General features: G+C 40.3%; 1 protein-coding gene across 5 annotated transcripts in view; it reads right to left on the bottom strand.

Moving 5' to 3' along the window:
• fat3a (FAT atypical cadherin 3a) overlaps window positions 1–13,338 on the bottom strand; it is a 689,153-nt gene that overhangs the window by 184,773 nt on the left and 491,042 nt on the right. The window lies entirely within an intron of this gene.

Here is a 13,338-nt window from a genome sequence, read left to right as displayed (position 1 = left end):
TAACCACTGGGTGATTATGAAAGCATAAAATTCAGCAGAAATAGCATCATTAGGGCTAACTTCATAATTTTTCTTTCCCGAGTAATCTTTTGATTGTGGTCTTGACTAGCATATCATGAATTTCAGCCTATTAGTTAAATAAGCAATATATTCTATTGGCGATAACATTTCTGGTTATTTCATTGTGGAAATCTTTTGATACAAAAGGAATGAATTTAACAAACATTGAAAAGTAATAGCTTTAAATCAAAGAAAAAAATACATTGCAAGGTATAGGTGTCAAATTCAAAAGCCCTCAAATATGGGCATGTGATTGATTCTGAATCAAGAATCTGAATCAAGATCAAAAAGCAGCTGTTGTTTGTGAAGCAGAAGTATGCCAAACTATTCTTCATATTCCAGCTAATACGAAAACTACTGTCAATTGGCTGGAGACATCAGAAGAGACCAAAGTGATGAGTGGTGTTAACCACTTTAATCTATCCTCCACCTCTCAATGGGGAGATATGTTGTTATAGGACAAGACATAATGCCTAAAGCCATTTAAGATAATGTATCCTCCCTTGAACATAACCTTCATTGTCACATTCAGAAAATGACTGACCTGGAAAATACTGAAAAGTAGAAGAGATCGGGCTCCTGTTTTTCCAACGCACAAATGGAAACCTTGGTAAAGGTGTAAAGAAAAAGGATTCCCCACCTTTGCAGAGGGCCAGAAAGCCTTCTGGACTCAGAAGGTAGTGGAAGCAAAGCAGAGAGCAAAGGACAAAAATGTTAATGACATGATACAAATGGTCAAGGTCAATGAACTTACCAAAAAAATCATTGCCCAAATACTTTGCAATAGCCTCAAACACAATTCAATTCACCATACCTACATCACATGCAAAGCAACCTATTTCAAATGGGCTCATACTGGGCAGTCATTTGTTTTGTCACTTCCTCACCCACTTGGTACTTTTCCAAGCCGCTCACCCACAGTTACAGCTTGAACACAGTATCAGCTACTTAAACCATGACAACATCAACATTTCATATAGATTGCGTGGAACACATTATCAGACTTCCCCTTCTCAGAGGGCAAAGTGGCACACAGTTGGTAGCATGAAGAGCTACCAAAATGGAAACAGGCATGACTCCATGCCCTAACAATCTCTTATGGAGGACACAATGCCAATCATTATTGGAAATTGTCATTGATGAGATGGTGAACAGCAACAGGCCAAAGCCATTGATAAGAATGGTTTCCTCAAACCTAATCTGCCTTCATCAACCTCAGATCCCGCTCACAAAACATACTGTTCTGTATTACAAGGTGCTATAGTGTAAAATACAACCTTCTGCACCGCAACCTTACCCTGGTACCTTTCAAATTTTTGAAACCAAAGAAATGCAACTTGGCAAAGCAGTGAAGGAACAGCAAGACAGCAGAAATAATGAACCTACACAATCAATTGATTTCATATTAAGCTACAGCTTAGCTATTGGTATCACAAGAAATTTAGAGGAAAGCATAGAGGTGAGATCTGGACATGATGAGACACCAAGCAACGTTAGTGTGTGGTTATCCATTTTGGGCTGAGAAAAGGATAGTTCAGGGTATGTTCTAGATAGTATGAATGTAAATACAGTGAATGGATGGAATGTCCAAAGACACTTGGGGTTCAGGTGCATAGATCTTTAAAATGTCATAAATATGTGCAGAAAATAATCAAGAAAGCTAATGGAATACTAACCTTTATATTTAGAGGACTGTAGTACAAGGATGCAGAAGTTATACTGTTGCTACTCAAAAGACTGGTTAGACTCCACTTGGAGTATCTTGAGCAGCTCTTGGCCATACCTTAGGAACGATATAATGGTTTTGGAAGGAGTAGAACATATAGGTTTACAAGAATGACACCCAGGTTTCAGGGGTTAAATTAAAAATTAGGCATGCTTTCTCTAGAATTTAGAAGGTTAAGGGGTGATTTGATTAAAGGTAGATGAAGATAAACGATTTCCACTCATTAGGGATTTTAGAACCAGGCAGCATAGTCTAAGAATTAGGGCCAGACCACATAAAAAATATATAGTAGTATACACATAACTAAATGCTTGGTCTATTGTAAAGTCAGCTATAGAGCCTATGGCCATACTGAAGTGGAAGGAAGGGTCCAACAAAAATCTGGCACATGAACTTGTGCAGAGGTTTGAACCCAATCTTTTCGGCATTGAAGTGGTGGTCATATCTGTTTACATTCTTGTAGAACCAAACGTGATGCAGCATTTCATTGCAACATTGCAGCAAACACCTAATGTTTGAGTGCTGAAGTAGAAGTTTAGATTGCTGTCATCATGGTTGTAGATTACAGTGTAGAAAGGGGTTTGCAAAGTGTTACAGCAGACTAATATTCTAAGATATTACTAGGATTTTTGAGGTGCCGTTCCAGAGTGTCATCAGTGGTTCCACAGAAGACAGCATTTACAGCCAGGAGGCCTGGGTTCAATACCATCTGTTTTAGAGATGTGTAATATTAGGTTAGAAACTAGTCTTTTCTATTCTCTGACCAGAATTGAGATTGGACAGGCAGCATTTTTGTTTTATTATTTTACTTAAATTTTTTACTTTATTTTTGATTGTGGTCTGAATTGGAGATTTGGACTGCTTTGCAACAAAGGACTGAGGAAGGAAGGAATTGCTGTACTTTTATAAAGGAAGCTACTGAAACTCGTAAGCTGTGTTTACATGTTGTTTTGCAAGCAGTGAGCGAAGGTGTAAGAGGAGACAGCCTGGCATTGGTGTGTCCATACAAATTGAGATTTAATGAGCTACAGGTTACAGACTGGTTTGTGGAATTGTGATCTGTCACAGTTGCCAAAGGTCATCAGCATGATTACTCTGATTGGTTCCTGGGTAGCTTAATGGTTCCTAGGTGTGAACAATGCAGTAAGAAGCTCTCAGACCTCTACAAGGTGAGGTAGTGAGTCTCGTTCTCGCCCTCTGGTAAAATACCTGAAGATAAAGACAGACAGTTCATTTGTAAGCTGTGGTCTTTAACCAGTAGCTAAGCGATATTGCAGTTTATGTAACAACCATGTGAGTCTCCTGAGAAGTGAAAAGAACCTGGAGAGTAGAGATTGAAGAACAGAAATTCCTGGCAAGCAACAGGATCATTGCAGCAAACCCTATGGACTAGTTCCATTGAAATGTGGTTCCCAACCTTTTTTCCTTCATCCATAAGAGCAGTTCTGAGGAAGGGTCGCCGGACCCGAAACGTTAACTCTGTTTTTACCTTCACAGATGCTGCCAGACCTGCTGAGCTATTCCAGCAACTTTGTTTTTGTTCCTGATTTACAGCATCCGCAGTTCTTTTGGTAAAAATTTGGGACTTTGCGTACTTGCATGAATTTTTAACTTATGCGATGACTTCATGAATGGCGGGGCTTAATTTCCAGCACGCTGCCCCAGTAAGGCAGCATCAGCAAACCTGCTCACACCGGTAAGTGGATGGTGGAGCCACTTAGGAGAGATTATGGTAAAATTGCCAAGTTGCTCATGCTGCTGGCAAACGTGGGTTTTCATCCTGACATTTGAATTCCAAGATAGTTGATCAGACACAACCCAATGATTCTATGACTCTAGTTGAAGATTTTCTTTAAATAGTGTTGTGGGGATCCTTCCAACGATAAATAAATGTTCAGCAGTCTGTGGTTGTTGATTTGCTCGCTGAGCTGGATCATTCTTGTTCAGACATTTCGTCATCATGCTGGGTGACATCATCAGTAGGCCCTCTGATGAAACAATGTTATTCTACTCTGCTTGGAATTTATACTGTCTGGTCCGTTATGGTGAGTTGTGTCATTTCTGGTTTTGATCTGTATGGGTTTGTATATGGGGTCCAATTCTACGGTTGCAGTTGGTATGTACATGACACATTCGTCATTATTAAACGCAACAAATTAGAAGAGACCCACCACCTCATCAGCACTGTATTCGCAGGGATTAAATTCACAAGGGAAGAAGGAAACAACAATCAATTTCTGTTTCTGGATGTTAAAGTTGAGCATATGAACAATGGGGAGTTCCAAACCTTAGTATACAGGAAAGCAACCCACACTGATCAAATCCTCAACTTCCACAGTATCCACCCCAATGCCCACAAACAAAGCTGCATTAGGACACTATTTAAGCGGGTCAGGACAAATTGCAACACTCCGGAAGTACGCAGGAAAGAGAAAGAGCACCTATACAAAATCTTCGCTATAAATGAATATCCCCGCAACTTCATCCACAGATGCCTACTAAACGGACAACAAGAGGAGGACACAGTATGCCCTAACACACTGGCCTACTGCCCTACATCAAGGACATATCAGAACAGACAACAAGACTCCTAAGACCACTAGGAATCATGGCAGCCCATAGCCACTCTATGACAAACACTTTCAAGGATTAAAGACCCCATTCCCACAACATGCAGAACAAATATGGTTTATCAAACTACCATGCAACGACAGCAACAAACATTACATCGGACAGACAGGAAGGAAACTAGCCATCAGAATACATGAACATCAGTTAGCAGCAAAATGGCAAGACGAACTCTCCTTAATATCGGTACACTCAGACAATGAAGGCCATCAGTTTAACTAGGACAAGGTAACCATAGCAGCCCGAGCCAAACATAGACACGCATGTGAAATTTTAGAGGCATGGTTCTCCAACCATAATACAATCAACAAACATACAGAATTGGACCCCATATACAAACCCATACAGATCAAAACCGGAAATGACACTACTCACCACAATGGACCAGACAGTATAAATTCCAAGCAAAGTAGAATAACATCACTTCATCGGAGGCTCCACTGATATCACTTAGCATGGTGATGAAACATCTGAACGAGAACAAGCCAGCTCGGTGAGCAAGTCAATAGCCTCACCCACAACCCAAGCTACAGACCTTTGCCAAAAGTTCAGCAGTCTGTGATTAAGAGGGGGCATTAGCAGGACTACTGAACTCCAAGATAGCATGACAGCAATAAAATCAGTGTATGTCATAAACTACTTTTGTGTGTGGATGCTCCTTTGTCACAGAGAATTATGTCAATACCCCTCTCTATACTGTCCCTTACGACCAATACATTCCTTTTTATTCCTCCATCTTAAACGATTTCCTTTACTATGGTCCATGGTCAGTTAACTCATCTACCCTGCAGCCCTCACTCTCTCAGACAAGCTGAAAGAACTTCAAATCTTTTGGACAATTGTTGAGGCTCCTGTACACACCTGCAGTCACAGTCTCCTGTCCCTGAATACCCCAAATCGGATGAGCCAAACCTAAGTAATGTGTTCCAAAGACGAGTCATATTGGCGTTGAAAAGCTAACTTTGTTTCTCTCACCAAAGATGATGCCAGACAAGTTCAGTTTCTCCGGCACTTTGTTTTTATTTCAGACTTTCAGTATCTACAGCTCTTTCTTCTTATTACTACATTATTATTATCTAAGAAATGCGATTGCTTCCTGGTACCATGAATCCAGATAAATTCTGTGCCGCCATGCATTCTCGTGCCCATAGTTAAGCCTCCAGTTTGTAAACTCTGTGCCAGCAGTACATCCCTGCTCTTGTATTCTAGCCCTCTTGAAATGAATACTAACATTGCATTTGCCTTCCTAACTGCCAGTTGAACCACCAGGTTAACCTTAAGAGAGTCTTGAACTAGGCTCCCCAGTCCCTTTGTGTTCCAGATCCTCTATTCTTTACCAAAGTTAATAACCTCACACTTGCCCACATTGTATTCCAACTGCCACTTTTTTGCCCACTCTCCTAGACCATCCAAGTCCTTCTGCAGCATCCCTGCTTCCTCAACACTACTTGTTCCGGCATCTATCTTTGTGTCATCTGCAAAATTAGCAACAATGCCCTTAGTTCCTTTGTCCAGATTACTAACGTATAATGAGAATACTTGCGGACCCAACAATAATTCCTGCGGAACTGCACTGGTCACTGGCTGCTAGCCTGAAAAAGATCCTTTTATCCCCACTCTCTGCCTTCTGCCAGTCAACCAATCCTCTTTTCTTGCCAGTACCTTGCCCCTTACATCATGGGCAATTGTCTTATTTAGTGGCCCCTTGTGCCATGTCAAAGGCCTTCTGGAAATCCAAACAGATCACTTCCACTGGCTCTCCTTTGCTTAAGTTGCTTGTTACCTCCTCAAAGAATTTTGTCAGGCATGACCTCTCTTGACAAAGCTGGGCTGACTTAGCCCTATTTTACCATTTATTTCGAAGCACTCCACAATCTCATGCTCAATCCTGGGCTCTAAAATCTTGCCAACCATCGAGGTCAGGATAACCGCCTACAATTTTCCGTCTTCAGCCTCCCTTCCTTCTTAAACAGGATCATTACATTAGCTATTTTCCACACCTTTGAGATCCTCCCTGACTCCAGTGATTCCTGAAAAATAACCATCAGTACCTTCACAATCTCCTCAGCTTTCTCCTTCAGAACTCTCGGGTGTAGTTAATCCAATCCAGGTGATTTATCTACCATCAGACCTTTCAACACTTTCCCCTTAGTGATGGCCACTACACTCACCTCTGCTCCCTAACTCTCGATGTTCTAGTACGCTGCTGGTGTCTTCTACTGTGAAAACTGATGCAAAGTATCTAATCAGTTCCTCTACCATTTCTTTGTTCCCCATTACTACTTCTCCAGCATCATTTTCCAGGAGTTTAATGTACATTCTTGCCTCTGTCTTACATTTTATATATCTAAAATAACTCGTGCAATCTTCTTTTATTTCACTACCTAATATTACAGTCATATTTCATCATTCCTCCCTTATTGCTTTTTTAGTTGTCCTCTGCTGGTTTTTAAACTCTTCCCAATCCTTTGGTTTCCCACTAACCTTCAACACATTGTAACCTTTTTCTTTTAAGCTGTCACTCACATCCTTTGTCAACCATGGTTGTCTTGTCCTTCCCTTTGTATGTTTCTTCTTCCTCGGGATGAAATTCTGCTGTACCTCTTGAATCACCCCAGAAAGTCCTGCTGTTGTTGCTCCACCATCTTTCTGGCTAGGCTCCCCTTCCAATTAACTCTGGTCAGCAACTCCCTCATGTCTTTGTAGTTACATCTCAATTTCTTGTTTAGTGACACTCAGTTGATGTAAATCCAAATGTGTGCCCTGACTTTAATTTCCTGTCTCAGAATTTAAAATTCCTTGTTTCTAATATCTCTGTGTCATGTCTTACTCTATCATTGCAATTATCTCTAGCCTTATAGTCCCTTCTTTACCCCAAAAGTCTCCGATTTTGTCCTTCTCTCATTATTCTAGCATTGAAACAGTTTTTGGCTGTTTTGTTTGTGCTGTCCAGAGTTCCCTATATCTCTTGCCAATCTTAGAAAAGTTATTCAAATCAATCTTTCAGCCAAAATTTTAGTCACATACCTTTGACACTTGTGTATGACTTAACATTTGTTCTATTGATTCCTCCTTATTTTCTTCTCATTCTCTGCATCTCCAGACATTTTATTCCACATTAGAAAACCCAGTTATTGCTGTCCTAACTGTAGGAGTGTCATCATTGAGGATTTCTTTTTAATATCAGTCTCAAGTTTGCAACCAAACATATGTCATGAGAAAAAGCTAAATATCATTAACAGAGCATTAAATCAGATTTTGGAAACCAGGACTTAAAGGCTAATTAAAGTGATTTGGTGGAATCTTATACTGTGAAGAAGGCTGCACTTGAAAACTAAACTATGTAAATACATCAGATTGGCAGATCCTTTCTCAGCTCGTTTGGATGAGAAATGAGGGCTTTAAGTTGGGTAGACAAAATTACCAATGCAAAAATAGAAATTGCTTGCAAAACTCAGTAAAATGATGAAGAATTACTAGACTCAAAACATTAACTCTGCTTTCTTTCCACAGATGCTGCCAGACCAGCTGAGTTTTGTCAACAATTTCTGTTTCCAGTTCAGATCTCCAGCATTCACATTCGAGGCAGGAGAGTAAAACACTAATATGAGAAATGAAGGTCAGAGAATGACAGAAACCACAGAGAGAAAACCCAAATACTAAAAGTACACCAATAAAAGATTAGATATTATAAAAATTTAAAAAGACAAAGCTAAAGGCTTATTATCTGAATGCAGTACCCTTTACAACAAAGTAAATAAATTGATAGTACATTTGATATCATTTGATAGCCATTATGGAGACATGGCTACAGGATTAGAACAGTTGGATGCTGAATATTGAGGCATGAAAGACATTCCAGAGAAACAGAAAATTAGGTAGAGGTGAAGGGGTAGCACTTTTGATCAAAGTTCACATTGGTTCAATACAGGTGACATTGGTTGAGGCTATCAGGATGTCGAAGCAGTTTGGGTGGAGTTAAGGAGCAGCAGGGATAAGATGCCATTAGCAGAAGTGGGCTACAGCCACCCCTAACATTAACCATTGTTTAGGACCAAGTATACAAGAAAAATTATTATGTTCTTTTAACAGAGGGACAACAATAATCATGGGTGATTTTAATCTGCATATGAACGGGAAAAATCAGATTGTCCAGTTCTGGTCATCCTGTATAGGAAGGATATTATTAAATTGGAAAGGATGCAGAAAAGATTTATAGATCATCGAAGATCATAGAATCCCAAAATTAAAACTGAAAGAACTGTAAATCAGAGACAAAAATAGAAAGTGCTGGAAAAGCTCAGCAGGTCTGGCAGCATCTGTGGAGAGAAATCAGAGTGAACGTTTCAGGTCGAGTGACCTTTTCTCAGAACAGATCCGAAACGTTAACTCTGATTTCTCTCCACAGATGCTGCCAGATCTGCTGAGCATTTCCAGCACTTTCTATTTTTGTCATAGAATGCCTACAGTGTGGAAAGAGGCAGTTTGGCCTATCGAGTCGAACTGACCCTCCTAAGAACATTCCACCAGACCCAGCACCCTATCCTATTCCCATAACCACACATTTACCATGGCTAACCCACCTAGCCTACATGTTCCTGGACACTTCAGGCAATTTTTAGCACAGCCAATCCACCTAATCTGCACATCTTTGGACTGTGGGAGAAAACTGTAGCAACAGGAGGAAACCCATGCACACATGGGGAGAATGTATAAACTCCACACAGTCACCCAAGGCTAGAATCACCTCAAGTCCCTGGCACTGTGAAGCAGCAGTGTTAACCACTGAGCCATAAGTACTTTTCTTCCCTGGAACATCAGAGGTTGAAGGGTGACCTTATAGAGGTTTATGAAATCATGAAGGGGATAGATAAAGTGAATAGTAAAGATCTTTTCTCTAGGGTTCTCTAGTGGGCATAATTTTATTTGCATTCAGTGCACAAAATTCTTGAAATAGGTTCCTTTATCTTTCTGAAGGTTTCCTATTTCCCAAAGTTAATTATATTTTTTAAAGAAAGGCCCCTGCATATTATTCAATATATTAGCCACCAGCCACATGAGGTCAGCTGGAAATTCAGATGTGGCTAATTGCATTTCTGTTTAGTGAACAAAGATAAATAAAGTAAGCACAGAAATCTCAACATTCTTATGCTCACAGCGAATGCCTGTATATTTGAGCTTTTGTACTTTGTTGGTGAGACATTAGGCAAGATTTAGAGTATCTGGGCATTTTTGATCAGGTGTGTGCTTTATTTCCTTGGTTACTGAGTAGTCCTAAAAGCTTTTTTTTTAAATAATGTGCATATCTAATATATTTGCATCAGTTGTTGAGGTGTTTCCATTAAAATGAGTAAATACAGCTCAAATGTTGTAACTATGTCCACACTTGCAGTTCATCTGCAAAGTCCACTAGAGAACATGCTATAGATTAAAACTGTTCATAAATCAATTATCAAAACTGCCGAGATATTTAAGTATGATATCAACTGAGGATTCTGACAAATTAAACAGAAGTTAGTATGACAATGAATATATACGTCATATAAATAAGTACTTGAGTCATGTTGGATGAATGCCATAAAATAAAATAGACCAGTGCTTTATAAGAAAAAGCTCCTGATCGATGTAGCTGCACAGTCAATGACTTAAAGGCAGTAGAGGTTAATGAAAAAGCTGAAAAAAGAACTTTGCAAAACAAAGTGCATGATCTATTAACACTAATAATGTTCCTATCTTCAGGAACAATTAATGACCCATTATTATTTTATCACTTAGCTGAAAAGAATGTGCATCTGGTAGCAGACTTTCAAATGATATTATAAGTGAAGCATTTTGAGGAGCCATGTTATTTTTGAATCAGTTATAGTTACTCTAAAATCATTTTAAGTTTAATGGTTCAATTCTATGGTTCAATCCCTTGTATCTGGGCCAAAGAGCCATTTTTATGAGTAATTCTCAGTTGTAAGTTGAATTTCATTCTACTATCTACCTGGAACTAAACAGGAAACTGAAGGATGAGGGTAAAAATCTCGATGTGGAGGTGCCAGTGTTGGACTGGGGAGGTCAAGGTCAGAAATCACATGACACCGGGTTATAGTCCAACAGGTTTATTTGAAAACACAAGCTTTCAGAGTCTTATTCCTTCTTCAGATGTTAGTGAAAGAGGTAGTATCAGGCACAGAATTTATAAGTAAAAGATCAAAGGGTCACACCATTGATGACACACAAGGCAAACCTAAGATGCTGTTAAATCTTTAATCAGTTAGAAGGTTTTAATTGATTAATATGTATACGTAAATCCCCGACTTCCTTTGAAGTCACTGTCCTGAGAGAACTAAAGGTTTTATCAGTGTAAAGAAGAGGTGACATTTCAAATCAGACAATGCATGTTAAGTGTTAGGCCTTGTTTAGAATCTGTTTGTGTTTTGGTTTGGAGTCAGACTGGTTTTATTTCTAAAGTAGGAATTTCTAAAATGCCACATTGACTGACTTGTCTATAAATTGCATGTTTTTTGAACTACGTAGAATATATCTGCAAATAAAAATTCACCTCATAGATTTGTGTGTGTATGTGTTGTGTGTGTGTGTGTGTGTGTGTGTGTGTGTGTGTGTGTGTGAGAGAGAGAGAGAGAGAGAGAGAGAGTGGGGGAGAGAGCGAGAGTGAGTGTGTGGATGGGGGGACAGAGAGACAGTGTGTGGGGGGGTACAGAGAGACTGTGTGTGGGGGAGAGAGATAGTGGGGACAGAGTGAGTGTGGGGGAGGGGGGGAGAGCGAGAGTGTGTGTGGGGAAGAGAGAGAGAGAATGTGGGGGAGAAAGAAAGAAAGTGAGTGTGTGGGGGAGACAGTGTGTGGAGGAGACAGAGAGTGTTGGTGGGAGAGGGTGAGTGTGTGGGGGAGAGGGTGAGTGTGTGGGGGAGGGGGGGGAGGGGGGGGGGGGAGGGGGAGAGGGAGATGGGGGGGGGGGAGAGAGGAGGTGGGGGAGACACAGTGTGTGGGGGAGAGAGAGAGAGCGTGTGGGGGGGGGGGGAGGGAGTGTGTGTGTGTGGGGGGGGAAGAGAGTGTGTGTGTGTGTGTGTGTGCGTGCGTGCGCGCGTGCGTGCGTGTGTACACATAGTGTGGTGGGATCACCTGTAGTGCTACACAAACCCAAGGTCTCAGTATTCCAACTCCAACTTCCTGTCCTCATTTTCTCCTAACGTATGCAAATCCCTGGTACTTTCTGGACTTCCATGTGGAGAGTGACAATAGGCCTGGAAATTGGTCACAACTGCTCAGGGATCAACAAATGCAACAGGAGCATCTCTCACACTAAATTAACGCCACTCATCCTACCTATATTTGAAAGGAGGCCTAGGAACTTGCTAAATCCTTGGTACCTATGTCCTCTATCATGCCCAATGCCCAGCCACCTTTTCTGGGACTCCAGTAGTTATCCTGCTGTAAAATTGTTAAGATTTTGTGACTAGGTACATACGTATTCCTGCTTGGTGGCAGGAATGCTGCATAAAGCCTTTTATACAGATATTATTACACATGTCTGGAGCAGGTGGGACTTGGACCCGGGCCTCCTGGTCCCAGGGTAGGGAAATTACCACCATGCCACAACTATACACTTTTAGAATTTCTGGATGAATGCCCTTCCTCTATCCCGAAGTTCAATTTATGTTTCTTTCTAATTTAACTTGAAATGACCATGCGAAACAAAATGTACACAAATGTTCAACCAGATAGTGTTCCTTTCTTCAAGAAGAAATGACTGGGATACTGTTCCCAGTGCCAGGAGGATCGAGATCCAGACAAAATTGATCTAAGGTTACAGGTAAAAAAGCCAAAGGAAAGATCAGGTATTTTTATTTTTAATTCAGTGAGATGCAATTAAAATCTGGAAGACCCAACTCAAATGGGTGATGAAAATTGATTAGATCACAACTTTTAAAAGAGAATTGAATATAAACTTGAAAAGGAACAAGTTAACAACTTTAGGTATGGGGGGGAGGTGCAGAGAGAGAAAGCAACGAAGTATCAGAGCAGACTTTGAAAGAACCAGCATAAACATGACAGTTTCTCTTTTCAGAAAAGTTCCTCATGTTATAAGATTCAACAACTCAGGGTTTCTCCTACTCTTACCCAGCTTTTGATCACATGAAATTGAATTACAGATTAGCACCGGAGACAATCACTTGGCTTTTACAGAAATGAGTTTGAGAATAGTGAGAATGAAGTACATGATCCAACCACTCAAAAATGAACCATTTAAGTTCCACCCAAGTGATTACCAGTAGGAATTAAACATAGAAGCACGAAACTCGGAGCAGGCATATTGGAAAATAATTACAGGCTGACAATCAACCTGTTTGCTCAAGTTACAAATGTACCTTACATTGCCAGGTTCTGCTGTAGGACAACAGCCCAGAGGTGGGGATACTACCATACACCACAAGACCTCCTTACAGTGACAGTGGGATGTATAAAAAGCTATTAAAAAGATGGTCATTCATTGATAGCTTTTATTTAAGAAAGTGAAAAAACAAGGGCAAATAGAAGTGTGAATATTCTAGACTTTTTCAAGTTTTCCTCATGTTCTTACGTTCAAATATCAATAACAGAAACTTCAAGCACTTGAAACCTCTCTATCTTGTATAAGTAAACATTCTAGAATTTACAAAATAGGTCACAGATCCAAAGGTGTCAATTGAGTGATGTTTAATCTATTGGCGCATGCATTTCAACACTCCACTGGATGTCAGGATTCTCAGTTAAGAATTAAGTTTTGGTCAAGAGTATTGGGTGCAGGCTCCTGGTTTGATTTACCGGGCCTTTCTAAGAGTGCAGGCTCAAAGTAGGAAACCTTGAAATAGGGGTTAAAATTGTTTCAGAGATAGTAGGAACTGCAGATGCTGGAGAATCTGAGATAACAAGGTGT

Source organism: Rhincodon typus, chromosome 6, assembly GCF_021869965.1.
Source record: "Rhincodon typus isolate 14 chromosome 6, sRhiTyp1.1, whole genome shotgun sequence".
NCBI lineage: Eukaryota > Metazoa > Chordata > Chondrichthyes > Orectolobiformes > Rhincodontidae > Rhincodon > Rhincodon typus.
The sequence above is the reverse complement of the archived record's forward strand: the minus strand, read 5'-3'. Positions and strand labels throughout refer to the sequence as shown.